At 41.4% G+C, this 21,059-nt stretch overlaps 1 long non-coding RNA gene across 1 annotated transcript in view; it reads left to right on the top strand.

Annotated features, from left to right (window-relative positions):
• Positions 1–21,059, top strand: part of LOC149864383 (uncharacterized) — a 42,836-nt gene that overhangs the window by 11,589 nt on the left and 10,188 nt on the right. Inside the window, exon 2 of the long non-coding RNA XR_016442672.1 lies at positions 3,199–3,379. This is a non-coding gene — a long non-coding RNA (uncharacterized LOC149864383). The remainder of the gene's footprint in view (positions 1–3,198; positions 3,380–21,059) is intronic.

Here is a 21,059-nt window from a genome sequence, read left to right as displayed (position 1 = left end):
CTTAAAAATGAAAACACAAGGGCTCAAATTCACCCATCACAGTGAACTCTCAGTTTGGTATATGTGCTTAGAAACATAACAAAGTCTCCGTTCATCACTGAGGTATAACTATGTGACACTTCAAGTTTTGAATTCAATCATTCTGGAGTTGTGCCCAGCAAAAAAGTCAAAACTTTTAAAAAGAGAAAAAATGTTTTTCTTTACTCACCTAATTCAAAACAGATGTTTTCCTCAAACTTTTCTGAAAAATTCATATTTTTTTTGAGTCCAAACATAAGGAGTGTTATTCTATCACTGGCACACTAGTAACACAGGAGTAACTCCACTGACAGCAGTGGGGTAATATTTCTGAGAGACCAGAATCAAGTCAAAGACATACCAGTCCCAAATGACATTTTCTCAAGAAAGCAGGAGTTGAATTTCAACTCCACAATTGCAAATGCTGCAATAAAAGATTTCATCTAATGAAAAGGGTCAGCACGGTCATATTAACTGATGATCACACCACACAAAAAATGCTGATCAGCTTTTAAAATGGTCTGTGAATGACACATGCACACTTTCTGCAAGACATTTCACTTTGAATGAAGAGGAAATGTTTCAATGGATGATAATTGCCATTATTGTAAATGTCAGATGCAGCAAATAATAATTGTTATTATTTCTGCCTCTTATTATAGCTAATTGCAATAATTAGAAATGTGTTTAAATTAATAAAAGTAGATATTTCCCTATTTTCCATGGTAAAAATGTTTTTGATTATATTGAACATGAGAATAAATCTTTTGTTTTTTTGCCTATCTTCTTTTGTCTGTTTCTTCCATTTTTCCACTGAACGAAGATTGCCAGGGATTTAAATTTGATTTAATTCAATTTCATGCTTTATTTTTGGCCACTATGTCTTTTTGAAAACTTCCTTGTCTTTTCTGTGACCTCAAGAAGTAAAGTGAAAAAAAATTTTTTTAAGTCTTCTCTTCATTTTCGGCATATAGTGATAGAATAGATAAAACGTGGACAGGAGGGCATGAGGAATAAAAGGAAAAACTGAAAACTTTGAGCAGTTATTAAATAAATATTTTATAATTGCATTGTTCTTTGAATAAATTTCTGGTTCATTTTCAAAATTACAGAACAAGTGATGGTCATGCTCAAAACTTTTCATAAATTATTTATTAGTCAACTAATTATGTATTTTTTACCTCATACTACAGAATATTTAGCAAGTATATTACATGTAGAGATTTTGGTTTCTCATTTTCAGCTTAATTGTTACTCACAAATTGTTACTCGCTGATAAAAGGAGTAAACTTCCCACTTTTGAAGAATGAGGAAGATTTTAAATGGTTTGACATATATTTCCAAAAACTGTGGAACTTGGAATAAAATGCCAGATTACACTCCGTGGAAGAGGGTAACTCAAAAAAGCATGTCCCTTTCTTCTGCCATAGGAAGAAAGTCAGCTAGCGGCATACAGTATATCCTCAATTTAATCAATAGGAATTAAGACTGAGAAATGGAAATGACAATGTGCTGCCCCAACTTGCAACCAAATCCTCATTCACTTTGGGGAATAAAAATGCAGAGAATCCTGTGCTGTGTACATTTCCCAGGGTGTGAGAGCATCTCTTAGCCTATCTTCATGATGTAGGAGTGTAGCCACTGTTCTCATTTCTTTTGTAACCTCCATATTCTGTCCTTCTCTTCCTTCCCCCAGTACAAAGGGATGGGATATGTTCTTCTTGCAGAGCTCATTTCTCCTCTCATGCTGCCTACCTGTAATGCAGGTAGCCAGTGTGAAAGTGTAAGTGGGTATGTTACCAAGGTGATAACTTGAACCCTTTCTGTTACAGGCAGCTAAGCCAGCCTTGTCTCTCACATCACAACCAAAGGAAGAGGGGCCTTCCCCAGCCCTGCTGAAATCCCTGCTTGCTTGAGGGAAGTATGCCATTTGCAAGCATTAAATTCACTTTGCTACTTATTGGTAGGAGGTGAATTTAATGGATAAAATTTCTTACCACAGGCAGATCCTTCCAAAAGGAGCTGTTGCAGACCAAATTCCCCTTGTGGCTGTTATTCTTCAAAAGCTCTGAGAGTTTTCCATGCTCTACGCTTGCCACATAGCTCTATGTGAAGTGATAGCTCATGCCTGCTTACCACATTTGTGGCAATGTTTGGCATATGCTGAGCATGTCCCACAACAATCCCTGGTGGGGAAGACTGAAGGAAAGACTGAGAGTGACCATTCATTTTGCCTGAAGTTAACAAATGGACACGTCCTCTTAGTCATAAGTGTAGGAAAGAGGAAGGAAGGCTGTTTCCTTCAGCTCCACCAATAGCTGAGAAGAGACCCACATCTTTTTTGTCTGGTGGTTTCAGGAAGGTCCAGTCTTCTAACCCAAGCTTGTGTCCAGTCTGTTTCATGTTTCCTTCAACATTACAGCATAAGATAGTGATACAGGGGAGGACTTTTACACGGTATCCTGTTTGGGCCTAGAGAGAGTAGAGGAAGAAATTAGAGAACGGACCACCAGCTTGCTGGGCTGAAAGCCTACCTCTGAGAAGTTGTGTAGCTACCAGTTCTAGAGGAGGGATTTAGGGTTTTTTTGTTTTGTTTTGTTTTTAAATCAGTCTTCAGTGCATTTGGCCAAATAAGCAGGTTAGCCCTTATGTCCAACCAACCTAGAGGGCCACATGAGACTCAGGAAGCCACATATCTCATCTCCTGAATAGTTTTTAGAACTTCCAATGCTTTTGTCCACATTAGCTCCTTTCTTATCCATTGTTTCTCAAAATATATTACAATGCACAGTCTGGTAGGACTATGCCCCACTATGGAAAATAAAGATATCCATCTACTATGTATGCATGCCTGCATGTATGTATCAAACATGGACTTGGGTTCTGCATGAGCAGGTGTTTTACATGAAAGAACAGGTTATGTTCCAAAGAAGACAGACAATATTTGTTTTCCTGGTCTTATTCTGTTTTTGAAGAATTCTATGATTCTCTTTTTCTGATAATTGTTTGGGAAGTGTTGGAATTGACCTTTGTTTCACCCATGCTTTTGTGATGAGATCACTTAGAAAGTGCCATATAAAAAAGGCACTTATTTCTGTGAACTAGAATGGAGTGGGGAGACAGCCAGTATATTTACAGCAAATCAATGTATCCTTCTAATTTCTGTCTTCCAATTTACAGGATTTACTTTTACAGTAGGAGGCAGACTACTGGTGGCAGTACTACAGACTACTATTTAAGACCAACAGCTGACTATGTCATATTGTGAAAAGTAATGCAAAATTCCTTTTAAAATATTACTACCACATTACTCTCCATGAAGCAGCTGGAATCAGGCCAGGAGCAGATGGAAACTCAAAAGGCAAGTCACTTTCTTCTCTAGAAGAAATAATACTTTGCTCTTCCACGGTGGCAGCAACTGATCATAGCTCTGGATAAAGTCAATTCTTTATACAATTTATGAAAATCAGGCCCTTATTTAATCTGGAACGTCAAACTCCTACTTCATGGACAACATCCAGTTGGTTGCCTATATTTTTATGGCCTATCTGGTATGTTTGTATACTGCAGAATCTAAGCTTTTGCTGTCTTTTATTTTCTGAAGTACACTGTAGTCTTTATTCTTGGTAATTAGCCTTGCAAACATGAATCAGTTGGCTTCCTGAATTTCCAGATAACTTGAAAACATTGTCTTCATCCAACGTTACAACTGAAGTTTAAGGACAATCCTCAATGTTTCATTCCTGAATGATCCTTTATTGGAAAGAAGATTGGAGTTAAAGTTACGAGAAAATTTAGGAACTGCTGCAGGTGAAGGAAATACAAGGAGGTAAAAGGAAAAGGGAGATAGAAAGGTAGACAAGATGGATAGGTAAAGAGAAGTTAAGGTAGAAACAGATGGGTCTATTGATGTGTATATTTTTTCAGAATGAAGCTGAAGGAGGCAATAAGCTGAAGGAGGCAAGAAGTGTAACTAGGGCAGGGTGAGAAGAGTACCAGTGATGGGCACCAATTTAGTAGCAATGCCACCAGTATCCCACAGCACTCAACATCCTCACTCTCCAGCCTTGCCACCAGGCCCCCACTCCCTCACCCCCAAAGCTCCCTGGCGCTTCACAGCATCTCTGCTCAGGCAGCAAAATTCCCTCTGAATAAATACATTAGTAAAAGCTGAATCACTACACACAGGGCATATTCAACTTTTGACATTTGGGGACACCTTGCATGAACATGATCCAAAAGTTTCTGTAGAGCGGACAGATTATAGCATGGACCCTACATTTGTCCTCTTCACCAGATTACAGTTAAATGTAGAATTTTCCCCTTTCCACAGAAGGATTTTGTTCCCTCTGATTGAGTTTGCTTAACAAGTTCTTTTAAGGAGGAGAAAGATAATGAATTACAGTTTAAAAAGTTTAATATTCATGGAGGTTCTGAGGGACAAGGTCTCTTCCCAGGAACCCAGAATAAGTCCTGGGGTTTTACAAAAAGAAAAGCATCATGTCTTGTAAAAGGGAAGCTCCACCCCTTCACAAATGGATCCACCATGTTTGAATCTGGAATATAGCTATTATTGGAAGAATATTGAAAAATTGGAGGATTGTGAATAAATCACAATAAAAATGATAAACGGACTATAGAAATTGATTCATGAGGGAAGATAAAAAGAGTGTCATATATTGGTGTTGTCCAAGTGACTAATAAGGGGAATAACTTAACTACAGTTACATACATACAATAAAAAGGGTCCATATCAACAAAAGAAAAAGAGGCATTAGTCATGGTACATGGGGGCTAATTAGGAGTAATGGGATAAAAAGGGGAAAAATGCATTAAATATCCAGAGAGAATTTCTGACACTGAGAACTCTTCAGCTGTGAAATAATCTCCCAAAGGAAGTGATAAACAGTGATGGATTGGATGACATAATGCATCTTTTCCATCTTCGAGTCTATGACTACGCATTCATGAAACTACTTTGCGACAAAGCAAGCTATGGTCTTACTGGAAACACATTCTGAACACATGGCTGCTATGCACTATACTCTGTAGTGCTTCTGGATGCAGATACTTATCAATAAAGTGAGTTCATCAGTCTTCCTTAATAACTACTAAGTAAGCCTTTGAGCAATGAGAAAGATCTTTTTAGAATAAAATAGTAAAAGGGCATAGGTTTGCATCATTTTCCCTGCTTTTCCATTAAAACCAGAGTATTTATGATACTGAAGAGTATAGGAATGAAGACCAAGTATTATAGGAAATTTTGTATGGCAGTTTTATGTTGATACTTTAGTTGTCCTGTACATTGTTTTGTTATTTTGTTCTCTCTTTCTCTTGTTATAAATTATTATTTGTTCTTTTATAATAAGCCATCTTGAGCCTTTCTTTGTAAAGGCAGGGTATACATCAAATAAACAACTAAATAGATGAACAAACAAATAAATAAACAACTGGATTAACTTGGATGATGAGAAGAAACTTGTACCTCTCAGGCCAAATTCCACTTCGACTGAGGTCAAAAGCACAACTTTAACTGAGTTTCCTCAAGAATATCTTTGGGCACACCAAAAAGACAGGATTCCACTCTAAATGGAAGGTCATGTGCAGGGAAGCAGAGCTTTAAATGACGTATATTGACTTCAGTGGAGCAATGAACAGTTAAAGCAGCTACAGGTCTTCCCCCTGATACAGGCAACCCTCACTTAGTGCTCTTAAATAGTTCCAGAAACACTGAGAGTTAAGCGGAACCGCACTAAATGAAACCCATTTCCCCATAGTAATGAATGTAAATGGAGATAATTGGTTACCGTACTGCCACCTCTCACCATCGCTTCTTGCCACTGCCCCCTCTCCCCACTCCCCCGCCCACCTGCCTACCCACCAGGCACTTTAGCTGCATGTGCTAGCCTGGGCTCGCACTCCAACTGCCCCACCCTGGGCCCCTGTTGGATCTGGCCCCAGGCACTGGCATGGCCCAATGCTTATGCCTACCCCTCCAACTCACCGCTTCTCACCACTGCCACCTCCCGCCCCCCCACCTGCCCACTGGCTGCTCTGGCCCCACATTCCAGCCCAGGCACTAGTGCTCCTGCCTCCCCGCCCTGGGTGTGGATCAGCATGGACCCTGTGCTCCTGCCACCCGGCTCTGGGCATGGGCCCCCATCAGCCCTGGTCCTGGGCTTCTACTGCCCTGCCCTGGGTGTGGACTGGCATGGGCCCTATGCCCCACTTTGGGATCGGGCCCCTGCTGGCCCTGGGCACCAGCATTCCTGACACCCCACCCTAGATGTGGGTCCCCACCAGCCTTGGCCCCATGCAACGATGTGGGCCCCATGCTCCTCACCGCCGCTTCTCCTCACCCCCCCACCCCCCACCTGCTCCAGCACCATGTGCCAGCCCAGGCCCCATGCTCCTGCCACCCCACCCTGGGCCCCTGCCAGCCCTGGCCTTAGGCACTGGCACGGGCTTTGCGCTCATGCCTGCCCCTTCACTCACCCCCCACTCACTGCCACTCATCCCACACCACCACTGCTGCTTCTCCCCGCTGACCCACTGAAACTTGCTGATTCCACTGAGCACCATAGCAAAACTGGCTGAGCACTCAGTGGAATCAGGTATGAATTTTAAATGGGTTGTATAGTGAAATAGCAGTAACCAAAACCTCATTAAAGCAGGAGTTGCCTGTATTCCGATTTCCAAATGTCATGAGAACCTAACATTTTGAGAGAAGCATGTTATGGAACTCTGACCTGTTTGGGGTGGTATGCAAGGAACAAAAGGAAAGTGGAGAGTCAGTCCAGAAGCAGAGAAGATGCTTTGGGGTTGATTGGCAAAGTGATTCTAGGAGATTTTTTAATATTGGCCTTTTCAATAATGAATAAATATTTCAGAGCATTTTGTGCAACATATCTTAGCAAAATAAATGTGAGCAAATAGATGGCTCAAACTTGCTCCAATCTTAAGCTTCTTAAGGCAAGGGTGGGCAAAATGGCTCATTACGCCAGCAGCCGGATTCCATTTCCCAGCAGGCCACCCCCACTGTGGTCCTGGGCTGTCTGGCCTTTTCCCTGCCTTCCACCTCAAACCACTGTGGCTATGCCTACAACAGCCTTCTTGGGCCTATTTGTAGCAAATAATGTCCAGCACCACTTCCTCCAGCTCTGCTCAGATCAGACTGCTCTGCTCCATCTATTCCTGGAGTCAGCCCTTGAGCCTATATCCTAACTCCTAGGAGCTAAACTTAAAGGTGCAGTCACCATTTCCTTTCTCTTACACTGATTCTCTAGTAGCAGGGCAGAGTCCCTGTTACACAAGTGGACAGTGTTAAGTATGAATACTAAAGAAGTGAAATTCTGGCCCTTTTTGCATTCAATGTGAAAATGCTCATTGACTCAAATGAAGCCAGGTTTTTCTCCTACCCACTTCCCATCTCCAAATTCAGTGATATATGAGTCTCAAAAATTCACCTGTACTTTTAGGTTCTACTTTATTTTGTGTTTTATTTTGGGCACAGTCTAGGAAGATATTTGTATTTTATACATCTTTCCCCTTATTCTTTAATCCTTCCCATGAAAATACCTTTCATTGGCACAACCTGTTAGGGAAACCAGGAGTCTGAATGCTGCCCCTTACCACCCATTGATTGGGCAGACTCTTAAAAGAATAAGAAGGAATACAAATATTTCTTTGGGGAATGTGTCAATACAGTTTCTTCTAAATCTTTTATTTAATACTTTAATGATAAAGGTGCAGAATACAAATTGTAACTGCCTCTAGAGAACAGTAGAAATGCAAATTTTAGCTGTCAGATTTCTGAAAACCAAGCACGCAGGCTATGTTATGACAAACTGTGTGAAAACTTTAAAGCAGCAGTGTAGGCTGTTAACATGGTCATTTAAGTTGATGAGAAACTTAAAGCAGATAAGGAATTTACAGTCAGATCTGAAGTCCCTGCCTCCTCAGAAGTGCAGCTCTGTTTGATAAGTAATACCTTGCATATTTACTAACCTAGGCCCTGATGAATGAAAAGTTTCTTCAAGCTCTTTTCCAGAGTGTTATTTGCTACATCAACATGTGGGTGTTCAGATGAATGGGAAGCAAACTGTATCTTTGTCTTTCATAGACCTGACTAACTAAGTCTTTAACGTCTTTGTGTCAAAACGTGGAGGAGGTACCAGAAGACATCTGGTGCCATTATTTATATGTATTATTTATACCACCATTGTACTTGGGAGCCCCAGACATCAACCAGAACCCCATTGGACTATACCTGGTACAAACAAAGGAAGCCTTTCAGTTATGACATGAAGGTATTAATCAGATCAATCCCTATCTTATTAGGCGCAGACCATAAAGACATATACCAACCTTGGAATGTAACCATATGATGTACTGTGGTTCAATGTTGCCTCTTCTGAGTGTAATTACACTGCAGAGGCTGCACTGCTATGAATCCAGATTGTAGATGCAGTGTCTTTGTTACACCACTGCTAATTTTCCTCATTTTGATATCTTGTAAGCTATTTCTGGATGCCAACCACTGATGGGCTGATTTCCTGACTTCCTCCATTTGTCTGTCTTGCTTGTTTGCTTGCACACACCTGCACAGGTGCTTATCTTCACACATATGTGAGTACTCCCACAGAAGTCAATGTGACTGCTCAAGAGTATGAAACTTAACCATGTGAATCAGTGTTTGCAGGATTTACAAACTCTTCTGGACAGAAGCTATCTTGTACTATAGGTTTGCACCATACTTAGCATAAATGGGTCCTTGATTACCACTAAGGTCTTCAAGATGTAATAACATGTTAATACATAAGCATTGTTCTATAAAGAATATTCTCAGGTTTTGTTTTTTGTTTTTGTTCTCAAAGTTTTGGGTGGAGTCAAAGATAAATGCCCAGTGAACAAATGAAAAGTAAGATATATAGGCTACAATAGTACAGTCTGATGTGGTGATGATAAGAAGTCTCTTGGAAAAAATGCTTCCTTTTTCCTAAACAAAACTTCCTTAGGAAATGGAAAACAAGTTTGAAGAAGAAAAATACCAAATGGAGCATTAAACATAACTGCAAGTGTGAAATAAATGCTTACAATTTCAGCACATCGTGTCTAAAACCCTTAGTGTGACGGCTACCATATTAAGCCAGAGACCTCTGGATCACAACACAGGTGTCTTTACAATATGAGCTAAAAGGTCAGCCTGGGAAATATAACAGAATCTCATTCTTTATGAATTGGGCATAAAGGAGGCCATTTAACATGCATGGTCCAGTAATTTATCCTGACACAGTCTATCAAATTGGAGCTTATCTTGGAATAGCTTAATGGGTATGTTCCATAAAAAACTTTTGGAGACGATTTACAGAAGGAGTCAGGAACTAGAGTAGCAAAGAATAGCAGTGCTTTGCTGGGAAAGGAATATACAGGCTTTAAAATGAGACTCACCAAGGTGAAAAGGAAGATTTGTGGCTTATAGAGTGACTTGACTACCTAGAAGCTGATTATTTTGGAAACAGAGCATGTCAAGAGAAATACTGGAGAAATGTTTTCACACCTAAAAAATATAAAACAGAAATGCATTTGACCTGAATTGGGTTTGTCGTACAGATTTCTGGTATGCTTGCTAATTATAGAAAATATTTTCATTTAATGACGTGCTTTCTCCTTTTCAGTTTATCTTTGAATCTCCTGTTTATCATGCATATGAGACATTAGGGAACTAAGCAAAGTAGTGCCATAGGAAATGTCATCCAGCTCTCCTCTTTGTTTCATCAACCTTTCCTTGTGTCCAGAGAGGGGTGTTTACATTCCATGGCTAGGGACACAAGTTACACATAAACCAGTCTAAACCTGTAAGAACAAAAGTTCAGTGCACATAAACCACTTTCAAAAGGGGCTGAACTGATTTAAGATAAACCTGGTTGAATGTAGTATCAGACTTAACAGATTTAGGTCAAATGGGTTTATAGAACTTCTGTCCCAGACCCATTCCTGGTTCAAGTTAACTCACAGCCCCCCAGGATCCCAGGATGCTTTGCAGCCTTCGGCTGAGCCATTCTGTCTGCTCCAGTGGACTATCAGTGCTCCAGCTGGTTGAGAAAGGGATGGGAGTGGGGGTGAGAAACCCTGCTCCGGACCGCAGACAGGTCTGCCTGGCAGGGGCGGAGAAGCCCTTGCCAGGCTTTTTCCTGCTTGCTGCTTGAGCAGAGAGGGTGGTGGTGCGGTGGGGAGGTGCAGCCAGACACTGGCCCCAGGCTGGCACACTGAGCATGAGAGGAGAGGCAAGGTTTAAACCCCCCTCCCTTCCCTCCACCCAAGTCTGCGGGCTGCTGGAGCAGCAAGCAGAGCAAAGCCAAGCAGGGGCTGCTGCACCCCTGCCAAGCAGACCCCAGCTGGGGCCCCATGCCAGAAAGAGAAGAGGCTTAACCCTCCCCACCCTTCCCTCTGCCTCAGCATACTGGCCTGAGACTGAGATCTGGCCACACCCCACCCTCCGCTCCAGCGGGGACCAGGGGGAAAGCCTGGCAGGCTGCTTCCCTCTTCCCCCTCCAGGGACACCCTTGCTAGGATCTGTGCAGGCCAGGGTGGGGATTTAAACCCACCCTCAGTCATACTCAGTGAGCCTGCTGGGGCCTGGCCATGATCCCCCTCAGCTCAAGCAAGGACTAGCAGGGAAGTGGGGAGGAGGGAGGGAGGGGAGGGAAGCCCTCCAGGCTTCCCTCCCAGCTTCCCTTCAGCCTTCTGGCCACTGCTGAAGGGAAGGCAGGGCTTACTCTAGTGTCCTCCAGCAGCTTGTAGCCTGAGCCACTGCAGGCATATGGCTGCATTTCTGAAATCAAAAGTGAGTATCTATTCACTTGCTTCTTGGTTCAATCTATGCAGTTTAGATTAACCTGCAAAGAAAGAGTTGAGACAGTGCTTTGACCCACTGCGGTTCTTTGAGCATCCATATTTTAGCTGAAAGTCCAGCTGGAGCCCAAAGTGGCAAAGATTACTAAGTAAAGGCACAGATACTTCTTTAATCAAGAGTGCAAATATAACTTCTGCCATTTGCTCCAGTTATTTCCACCAACCCTCTTACGCGCCTCAGTCTTCAGTTAGTCAGATGATTCTCATCTGAGCCCCTCCCTTATGGCTGCACTCCGGTCCCCACTGTCCCCCTCTGCCTCCAAGGAGCAGGGGAGGGGGGCGAGGCCAGTGGAGCCCCTCTCCCCTCTGGCTTCTCAGCCCCCAATGTCATGACAGCGCTCTGCCATCTGTCTTTGTCTGTGTACAGCATTCTGATTGGCTGCTGAGACTAATATTATAATATTAGAATTCCAGTAGTATTTCAAAGCCTCAGCCTAAAAACACTGAGCTAGACACTGGATAAAAGCAGAACAAGAAGTCCCTTCCCCAATAATACTTACATTTGGATAATAAAAAAGAAACAATTACACTGTTGCATCGCTCTGGCATATCACAGTTCACTGTCCCATTTTCTATTTATTCCTCTATTTTATGGAAGTTATTTAGTATTAGATCTTTTGATGTCAAAAGTTAGTTTTATTTTATTGAAGGCATTTGAGCTGATTTTTACTGATTTATACTGCCTGCAGAACTTCTCTGAAGACAGTGAGGTATGGCAGTAGGCATCAGGTCAGTTCAGAATCTGGCCCTCGGACAGTATCCATAGCTCTTAGCTTCACTTCTCTGTTTCCCATTCTCTGCCTAGTTTTGTGTGAGTGTTTCAGCTCAGTACAGCAAAGAGGTATAGTTCCACACTCTTATACTTTCTCACCCCAAATCATTAACTCCAGTATGAGGTTGAGCCCTGTAAAGAAATCAGGCTGTGACTTTGAGAGGTGGTTGCCATTTTTAAATATTGGCTTGAATGTTAATTGCATGTAGTTGCTTGTAGAATTCTTCTGGGCTGAAGCAGAAGGCACACTGCAGATGGCAAGGATATTTTTCACAGTTTTTATGGTGGATAACAATATACTTGACATTTTGCTCATTAAATGCGAGCCCTGGTATGTGAGTAAACATGCTAGGCATCTGTGCTCTAAAATTACCCATGTGAAAAGCAACAACTCAAATGTTTCTGTCAATAAATTTACAGCATACAATCAACATTCAGCAACTTTCCTGGATACTGTGTGCAAGGAAAGTACCGAATTTACAGTATTAAAGGAAAAGCTGCTGTTCTGGCATAGGGGTGAACAAGATGATTTCTCTTATTTTTATCACCTCTGTTTCATAGTGCGTGGGGTTGAACCAAGGCTCTGTGAGAAGTGAGAGTTAAGATAGCGTTAGAGTGATGTAGCTGTGATGGCTTAGGAATTATGTGAGAGGCAAGTATGTTTCAAGGGTGATATCTTTTATTGGACTGACTGCATAACTGGGACAGAGTTAGAAAAGCTTTTGAATGCAAGACGTAATTCAGTGCCAGGAAAACAAGGGCATGGAAGAAAGGAGATGAGCTGACCAAGATGGGTGGACAAAGGGAGGGAGACATCCAAGGTTGGTATGGACGAAAAGACAGGATGAGTCAGATAGGGAAAATTTGGGTAGGAGGAGGGGAGGGAAAGATGTTCATTAGGGACAGCATTGGTTAGGAAGAAATAATAAGAGCAAGTAGTAATACATAGGTAAGGATGTAAGGTATAATAAAGGTGTAAAAGGGAAAATTAAAAGGTGGAAAAATAGAAAAAGAGTATACAAAAGAAAGAACCATGGGAAAGGCAAATGTGCTCTGGCACAGAAAGGGAAAAGTGGAATATAAATTCTTAAAGATAGAAAGGAAGAGCAGAAATAAAATGGAAATGGAAATCAAAATGTTGAAAACAAAATAAAAAATACTTGGAATGCTCTTAAATTTGTGAATGCCATTAGCATTCTATATTTTCTAGGAATATGAGTTTGAGATGATCTCATGAGGTCCCTTCCAGACCTAAACTTCTGTGAATCTGTGACTCTGTGAGATGGCTGCATTAGTGACCAGTGTTGAAATTTAAAAAATCACCAGAGAAAAAGTCAAAAGGGTGTTTTGGTTTAGGACCTCTCTCTAAATCCCTCTGCCTCACAGTGTGATTGATTAATTTAGTATACGTTTTTTGCACAACTGTTCCACAGAGGATGAGAGAATTTTTATTCAATTCTGTAACAAAAAGGGTGGTGGAAAATATACGATGCACCATGTACACAATTAAAAATGGAGTTTTGAGACAGTTAATACACCATATATGTATACCGTTTAGTTTCTCCAAGTATCCACAAAATATGGCCAGCTTCAAAGTATCAGTCCCTTTGCATTCTTCATCATAACTTTCAAGAGGTGTAAAGAATGGAAAGATTTAATGCTCCAACTGAAATGAAAACTGTGGAGGAAACCTAATCATGGCATTCCTGGTCCTTCACCATATTAAAAGGCTTGAATCTTTACCCACTGAACCAAATTTAAAACTCTCATTGATTTCTTGGGGGAAAGGATCTGGCTCATGATGTGATCAGAGGAAAAGAAATTGGAAGTTAGTCAAGAAGATACTTATCCAAAAAGCTTAGGGTTTCAAGCCCATTGTACAGTGAGATCTCAGGACACTATGCATAGCAACAGAATAATTCCTTTCATGTAATTTCTTCTACTCCACAAACAATGAGAATTTGTTTTCAGTTAACCATACAATAGGGACATGAAATTTAATGCATACTTAATATTGAGTGATGACTTAATGGAGAAAGCAACATCTAGAAAAACTGTGTGGGACAGATTCATTGCTAAAAATTGAGGAAGACATGAGAGAAGTTGATAGTCTGAATCTGATATAAAACACTGTAAGCCAATGGCCCTCCTACCCCACAGAGGGTGAACACACACACAGGCCACATCTACACAAGATGCTGACTGCACAGTTATTCTTGCATAGTCATTTAGTACTCGCGTACACAAGTACTAAATGACTGCACAGTACAGTTGCTGCACAGTAGCTCCCCTGAATGGCATTTTAGTGATGCTGATTGCACAGTAAGCCATTACTATGCTGCAGTATCTGAGCATCATGCTTCATGCCATGTGACAGTACTGTCCAGTAGTAGTGTAGATGGGGCCACAGACACATACACTTCCAAATTTACCATGTTCTGTGGTTCTGTTGTTAACTAACTTTCCTAATAAAACACCTATCAAAACAACTTTTCTGATCTTGGGCATTTTGAGAGATGCTCTAGAAAAATCCCTTTTCTCTCAGGTCGTAATTCTTTCTCAGTGAAAGGATCAGACACTTTCATATCCCATATCAACTCCAATAGCACTAATTGGTACAAGAAAAGTTGTGAGGCATTTAAATACCTAAGTAACAGGGCATAACAACAACAGCAATGGTATTAGTAGTAGCAGTATTAGTAGTAGGAGGAGTAATTTAACTCTTATATTAATGCCCAAGATAGACAAACATAGATATGGTCTAGCCATAACACCCATTTCTGTAGGTAACATACCAGACTTGTTGTCCAAGGCTGGGTTATCTGTATAGTTCTGTGTAATCATCTGTATACAGTCCTAGAACTTGATATTTTGTCTAATCATCTCATCACTGAGGACAATGTAATAAAACAATTGTATCAGACAGTAGCAGGACACTAAGATGCCTACTACTCTCAGAGCAGAGGCAGGAACCCAGGTGCTGGTTGCTGGGACAACCAGTTAAGGAGGGAATTGGGCTCACCTGCACCTGGTCAGCTGACTGGAAGGGGCAGGGCCTGGCTCCCACATAAACCCCAGGCCCAAGGCCAGGAGGGAAGTTCTTTGCTGGCAGCCAAGGGGGAAGGGAGCTCTGCTGGAGCAAGCAAAGGGGAGAGGCCTGACTGCACGAGCAGCTCCTGATGCTGTTATGAGACGGAGTATTCCCCAGTAGGGACTGAATGATGTTTTAGCCGGCGGCTTGGAATTTTTGTTATAGCCCAGGGGCTTGTGTCTTGTTTTTGCTTTTTAACCGGTGGTTTAGGTGAGGCTATTAGGGGATGGAGGAGGCCTCATAGGGGACCCAGAGCAGCAGGAACCCCAGGCCCAGAGAGAGGGGGCAGCAAGACAGGGCTGCGGAGAGCCTGACTGCCCTGTGAGGCGCAGTGCAAGACAAGGCTGCAGAAAGCCAGAGTGCCAGCGAGGCGCAGTGTGAGACAGGGCTGTGGAGAGCCTAAAAGCCCAGTGAGGTGCAGGGCGAGACAGGGCTGCAGAGAGCCCGGGTGCCAGTGAGGGTGCAGTGCCAGACAGGGCTGCCAAAAGTCTGAGAGCCAGGAAGGCGTGGAGTGAGACAGAGTGAGGTAGGGCTGTGGAAAGCACAGGGAGGACACGAGGAGGGCCAAATTCCAACAAGGCCCAGATCAAACCACGTCAGTATCATCTGCGAGGCTTGGGCTGTGGTGTAGGGGAGGAAAAGGAGCCGCAGATAGCACCCCCTGGTACCGGGGCAATAAATGGGCAGCCTCCCACTAATTAACATCCATTAATTAAGATCAAGGCATGGCAGGTGAGAAAGCAGGCAGTTGGCCCATAACAGGAGGGCGGGGTCACCGATAGACGGACTCCAGAAGAGGCACTCCTATCACACAGACATAAAAGAGAGGGTGTGGAAAAGCAATCTAATAATAAGTTCCTCAGAACACAGTAGAGGAATGGGTTTGCTACGTGAACATAAAATGTGTATCCAACAAATCAAGCAGTAATGTAGTCATATATTTATGAATATTATATGAGGGCGCTTCCTTATACAACATTTAAAATTCAAGAAGGTGTTATTTTATTGTACTTTTGAATGTTTTTCCCCTCTAGCTTTAGGGCCTTTGGATAACTCTTCCCCACCCCACCCCACCCCACCTCTCCAAATTGGGGTACTTAAGATATAAAAAGTAGTATTGAGTTAATTCCAAAGTATAATGGAGATGAGTTCAATCTTTTACCCCTCTGCACACAAAACTCCTTCTGAAGTAAGGGAGAATATCAGATGTGCAAGAAACAGAGGGTTGGGCACATTATTAAAAAATACTTGACTTCTTACCACGTCTGCTGCACTGAGCAGTCGTTTGTCCTTCAAGGAGTTCCTGGGCTTTATTTTTTATGGTCTTCCCCATGGGACTGCTCGAGGAATAGGGCACTACTCAGTATGCAGGGAGGTTGCAGAATCTCATCCTTTGAAACCCTGTCTCTTGCAAATGTCCATAATCAGTTTGTGATGATGAATGATCTGTCCCACAGCTAAATACTCTCTCAGGCCATAAATCCTATTTAAGTGGGGAATTATGAGTCCACATGTTCCATATTAATATATTCTTTTGCTAACACCAGGGTATTCAGTACATAAGACATTTACTCCAGACAGATAACAGTGAGATCTCCAATTATTCCGTACAAGCAGATTTGACATTATGACATATATTCTATAATTTAGGAGAAACTGTGAATAGTAAGTGGCTGCATCTGCTTTGCATTTATTAAAAACAGAGCAATCCTAGATGTTTTTAAAGGAGAACTGCAAAGATTTTATTAACTATTAAAAACTGGATGAGAGATTCCCAAAGAATAAACTTGTTTAAAAACACAACTTGCTCTGAATTTAAGCAATTTATTAGTGTTAATAACTTCACTAAGACCCTGAGAAATTTGGGATGCAGACTTTCTGTCTTCCCTATCATTATAATTACAGAAACACAGGACAGAAAAAGAATGTCCTTTCTAACCTGCATCTGCCATGTGATGGCTTATAAGTGAGCTTAGCATGGATAGCCTAAGCCTGACTGAATGGTGCTATGAGGCTGTTTTGTATGCATCTTGTTCCAGGCGTGTATTTGAAACTGTAGTAAACAAATGAGAAAAAAAGGAGTGGTTGTGTTTAAATCTAATGTAAAGTCTATACAGTACATTTTCAGAACTAAATTTGATAGTGTCTTATTTGTACATAAGTCCTTGGATAAATTTCATGTTGGTATACAAATGACCTTGTTATACTGCGAAGTGCCTGTATGTGTTGTTGAAGTTTTTCACTTGCTAACGCTTTGGGGGCAACAAGATTGATTTGCTTATTGATTTCAGCTTCCAGTGTGATGAATTTTTTGAATTAGCTCAAGATTTCATGGCCACCAGGATGCCATGTGAGAAAATCCTGTGGTCAAAAAGCTCAGTCCATTCCATGGATTTTGTGTTTGGGTTAGATATTAATCCCAATGTCTCCTATGGTTTTGGTTAGAGCCAGTCACTTTTATCCAGGCATGTGACCTTTACTGAATTGTTGAAGAGCTTGGAGAGAGCTCTTCTATTTGATTGAATGTCCTGTACTGGTTCACCAGAACTTCATAGTAATGTTTTGTCCTTGATTACTAACAGGACATGTTACTTCTCAGATCATCTGTGATGGGGTAGCATGCCTGTGGCTGCACTTCTTCCAAGGTATGATATAAACTCTTTTACCAGCTGGCTGGCTCTGATAGAAGGGTGTGTTTTGGAGTGACATTTAGAAGAGAATAGCATTTGAATTGTGACATATGCTTATACGGTGATATAAATGACGGTAAGATTTTTTGCGTAGTTTCTAAATATGTCTGTGCCACCTAAGGGATTACTCACAATTGGGCTGCCTGGGCACAGACACATGACACAATAGCGCCAACTAATTTAACCCGGATTTTAATCAGCAATAAATTTTACACTGTAGTAAGGAATCAACATGTGACCTTTTTTTTCAAGCCGGCTAGTGGTTACCTAGCATAGGTGCTATTATAGAAGCTGACCATTAGGTGGCGAGGGAGCCTGTTTGCATTGAGAAATATTTGCCCTGGCATGAAACTTATAATGGGAGTGGACATATGACATGTACACTGTAGTAATTTTTTCTGGAATAAATTTACTTCTGACTTCCTCAATAGTGACTTTATATCAAACAGTAGCATTTCCTTTGGACTAAACATTGTACATCCCCTTTAATTTTCTGCTTGTCGAATGTCTGTACCCTATATTTATTTCAAAGCTCCCTGACTCCTTCTTCATCCCTTCCCTTATCTGACTCTTCATCTCAAAACATTTTGGTTGTCATCCAAAAGCGTGTGAAATATGAATGAGCAAAAAGTCAGGTTGGACTTTTCTCCAGCACCACCATTACTCCAGCTGAGGAGGCGGCTGGAAAGGGAACTTTTAAAAAGAGTAAAAAGCAATGGCTCATTGAGTGTGACATCCACTTCCCAAAATGCAGGGATTTGTATAACTGAGAAATAACTGTAGGTTGGGTATTTCACTGGTGAAATAAAGTTTGGTCAGTTGACTGGTCAAAAATTGTAAAAAATTGCATTAGGTCCAAATAATACACAAAACCCCACAATTTTCCATTAAGACATATGTTAAAAACCATTTTAAAAGTCATATTTTTGTCAAGAAAACTATAAAAAATGTAGGGTTTTTTTGTAAAATTGCTATAATCTTTGACCGGTCAAAAATATGCTGTCAATTGACCAGTCAATTGATAATATTGGACCAGTGAATTGGCTTGCCACTCCTGTTTAAATAAAACCCTCTGAACATACAACCATCTCAGTGTATAAGAGATGAAAGACAACTTCTAATTGTTGATCTGTAACTTTTCTAATCTCTCTCTCTTTTGTATGACATTTTAGGATTATGACATTCATAGATTAGTATCTAAATTTGATAACCATTCAACTGTTTCCAGGGTAGATGCATGGATTGATTTTTTTTTTTTAGATCGCCACTAAATGATCTAATTAGGCAATTATTTACAGTGTGTTGCAATGTCTGAAAAATCACACCACAATCACAACCTGGACTCTCTTTAATGCTTCATTTACGGAGTAGGTGTCTACATTTTTCCATTAAGTGTCTGGATGCAATTCATCTGACACCACTGAGATCAGTCTAGCTCCATCCTCTTTGGAACTACCCTTCAGGTACTTAAGCTGCTGCAAATCTCCCCTCCGTCTTCTCTTCTGCAGACTAAATAAACCCAATTCTCTCAGCCTCTCCTCATAAGTCATGTGCCCCAGCCCCCTAGCTGTTTTTGTTGCCCTACTCTCTGGAACTCGTTCACATCCTTTCTGTAGTGGGAGGCCCAGAACTGGGCACAGTACTCCAGATGTGGCCTCACCAGTGCAGAATAGAGGAGAATAATTACTTCCCTTGATCTGCTGGCAATGCTCCTATTACTGCATCCCAGTATGCTGTTAGCCTTCTTGGCTACAAGGGCACACTGCTGACTCATACCCAGCTTATTGTCCATTGTAACCCCTGGTGGACAGTTACGTAGCCTCTCAGTGGGTAGTTATATGTTATATATCTCTCTCTACTCTAATATTCTTCAGCCCCCAGTATATCTCACCCATCAGTTCAAAACCAGCATGGTACGCCTTACTGCCTATCCTCCTCTATATCGTTCATTGCCCCCACCCCCAATAATGCTTATGTTCATTTCATTGTAATTATTTGTGTAAAGCTTGCACACCCTGCTGCTGTTTCCTGTGGTAACAAATTTATTATGAAGCATGTGGAGAGGAATTGGGATGATAAGCTGTGACCACACTGGTTTGGATCTGGAGTTTATATCATTACTAATGTATGGGGTTGTAGGGCTCTGGTAGTTCTATGTGTACACCATTGCTTTTAAGTTGTGTATTAAATATTGCTAGTTTATTTTGTATGACTTATCCAAAATGTTATTGTAATAATTAGTGTGTGCCAGTGGGCAAAGTCCTCAAAATGGGAGTCGGGAGGCATGGCTTCTAACCCAGGCTGTGTCACTCAGGGACTACATGACCCTGGCCAAGTCACTTCACCCCTGTGTAAGCTCAGTTCTTGTTTCCATGACACCTCTATGAGCTCCTGGCAAAGGAACTTTCTCTTATTGTTTGCTGGAGAGTCTTGTTCATCATTGGGGCCTCTAAAAGTGCTACTTTAATACAAGAGATACGTGGATACAAATATAATTTTAAAAGAAATAAATTACAGTAATTATTTTTTGGAATGAATGGCTGAGGTCCTGATCCTGGTACTTTAGCTTAGGTTCAGCAGCATGTTGCCAAGATGGTAGGACCCCTTGGGTAACTGAATAACTTAAAAGAGTGTGAGAAACTAGCCTTGTATCTGCACGGTCTTTCTGAAGTGGCAGCACAAGGAGTCCAGCAGTGCTATTCTGAGGCTTCTCCCATTCTTATTTTCAAAACTGCTTTTTTTCTACACCTCTAATACTTTTCCATTCATATGAACTGGTGACAAATGTTTCAGTAATCTTACTAGATATGTTGTAGAGAAGATTCACAGGGCATATATTTGACTACTATCATTCAGGCATTATTCCTCAGTAGGATATATTAAAAAAAGGCTCCCTCATATTTTAAGCATCAATGTATCAAGTTTCCCCAGGTGTGTGCTGTCAAATTTGCTTTAATTTGTATATTCATTTTCTTCTGGAAACATTTCCAGGACTGTGGAGTAGAGTACACAATATACTTTAGCAAGCTAATCTTCAGTTTATTATTGTAATATCTGACTTTGCTTGACAGTTGACTTAATGCTTTCAGTGTCCTTGAGCAGAATAGCTCTGCCAAGGGACCTCCTACACACCTCTTAAAATATTACTCTGTGGTATATGAGGTATAACAATTACACACTTTGGAAAGCTGACCTTTTTTCTTCTACATCCTCTCTCTCTCATATGAAGAACACCAGTAGCTCTACACTTAGGTTGAGTTCTGATAGCTAGGCAGGAGCTGCCAAGGAGAATTGTATGATTCCTCCAGTGAGGTAGCAGCCATCACATGCTCTTCCTCTATGAAGTGGTCTTGAATGTGTCAATTAATGCTATCCAACTGGTGACTGCACGTTGTATATTGACCCTCTAGGTTGAACAGCAACCCTTTTCTTGTTGCTGTCTGATAGGTATATATTAGACTGTCCAGGGCTAAATTTTCACCCCAGGAATATAAGCATATAAAAGTGGAAGGGGCACAGGCAGCTGCTCGCACAACCACTTTTGCCAATCCTGGATCCACCCCGAAACAGTGTA

This window comes from Crocodylus siamensis, chromosome 5 (genome assembly GCF_052110815.1).
Source record: "Crocodylus siamensis isolate JL-2025a chromosome 5, ASM5211081v1, whole genome shotgun sequence".
Taxonomy (NCBI): Eukaryota; Metazoa; Chordata; order Crocodylia; family Crocodylidae; genus Crocodylus; species Crocodylus siamensis.
Note: the sequence above shows the minus strand (reverse complement) of the source record. Positions and strands in the feature narration are given on the sequence as shown.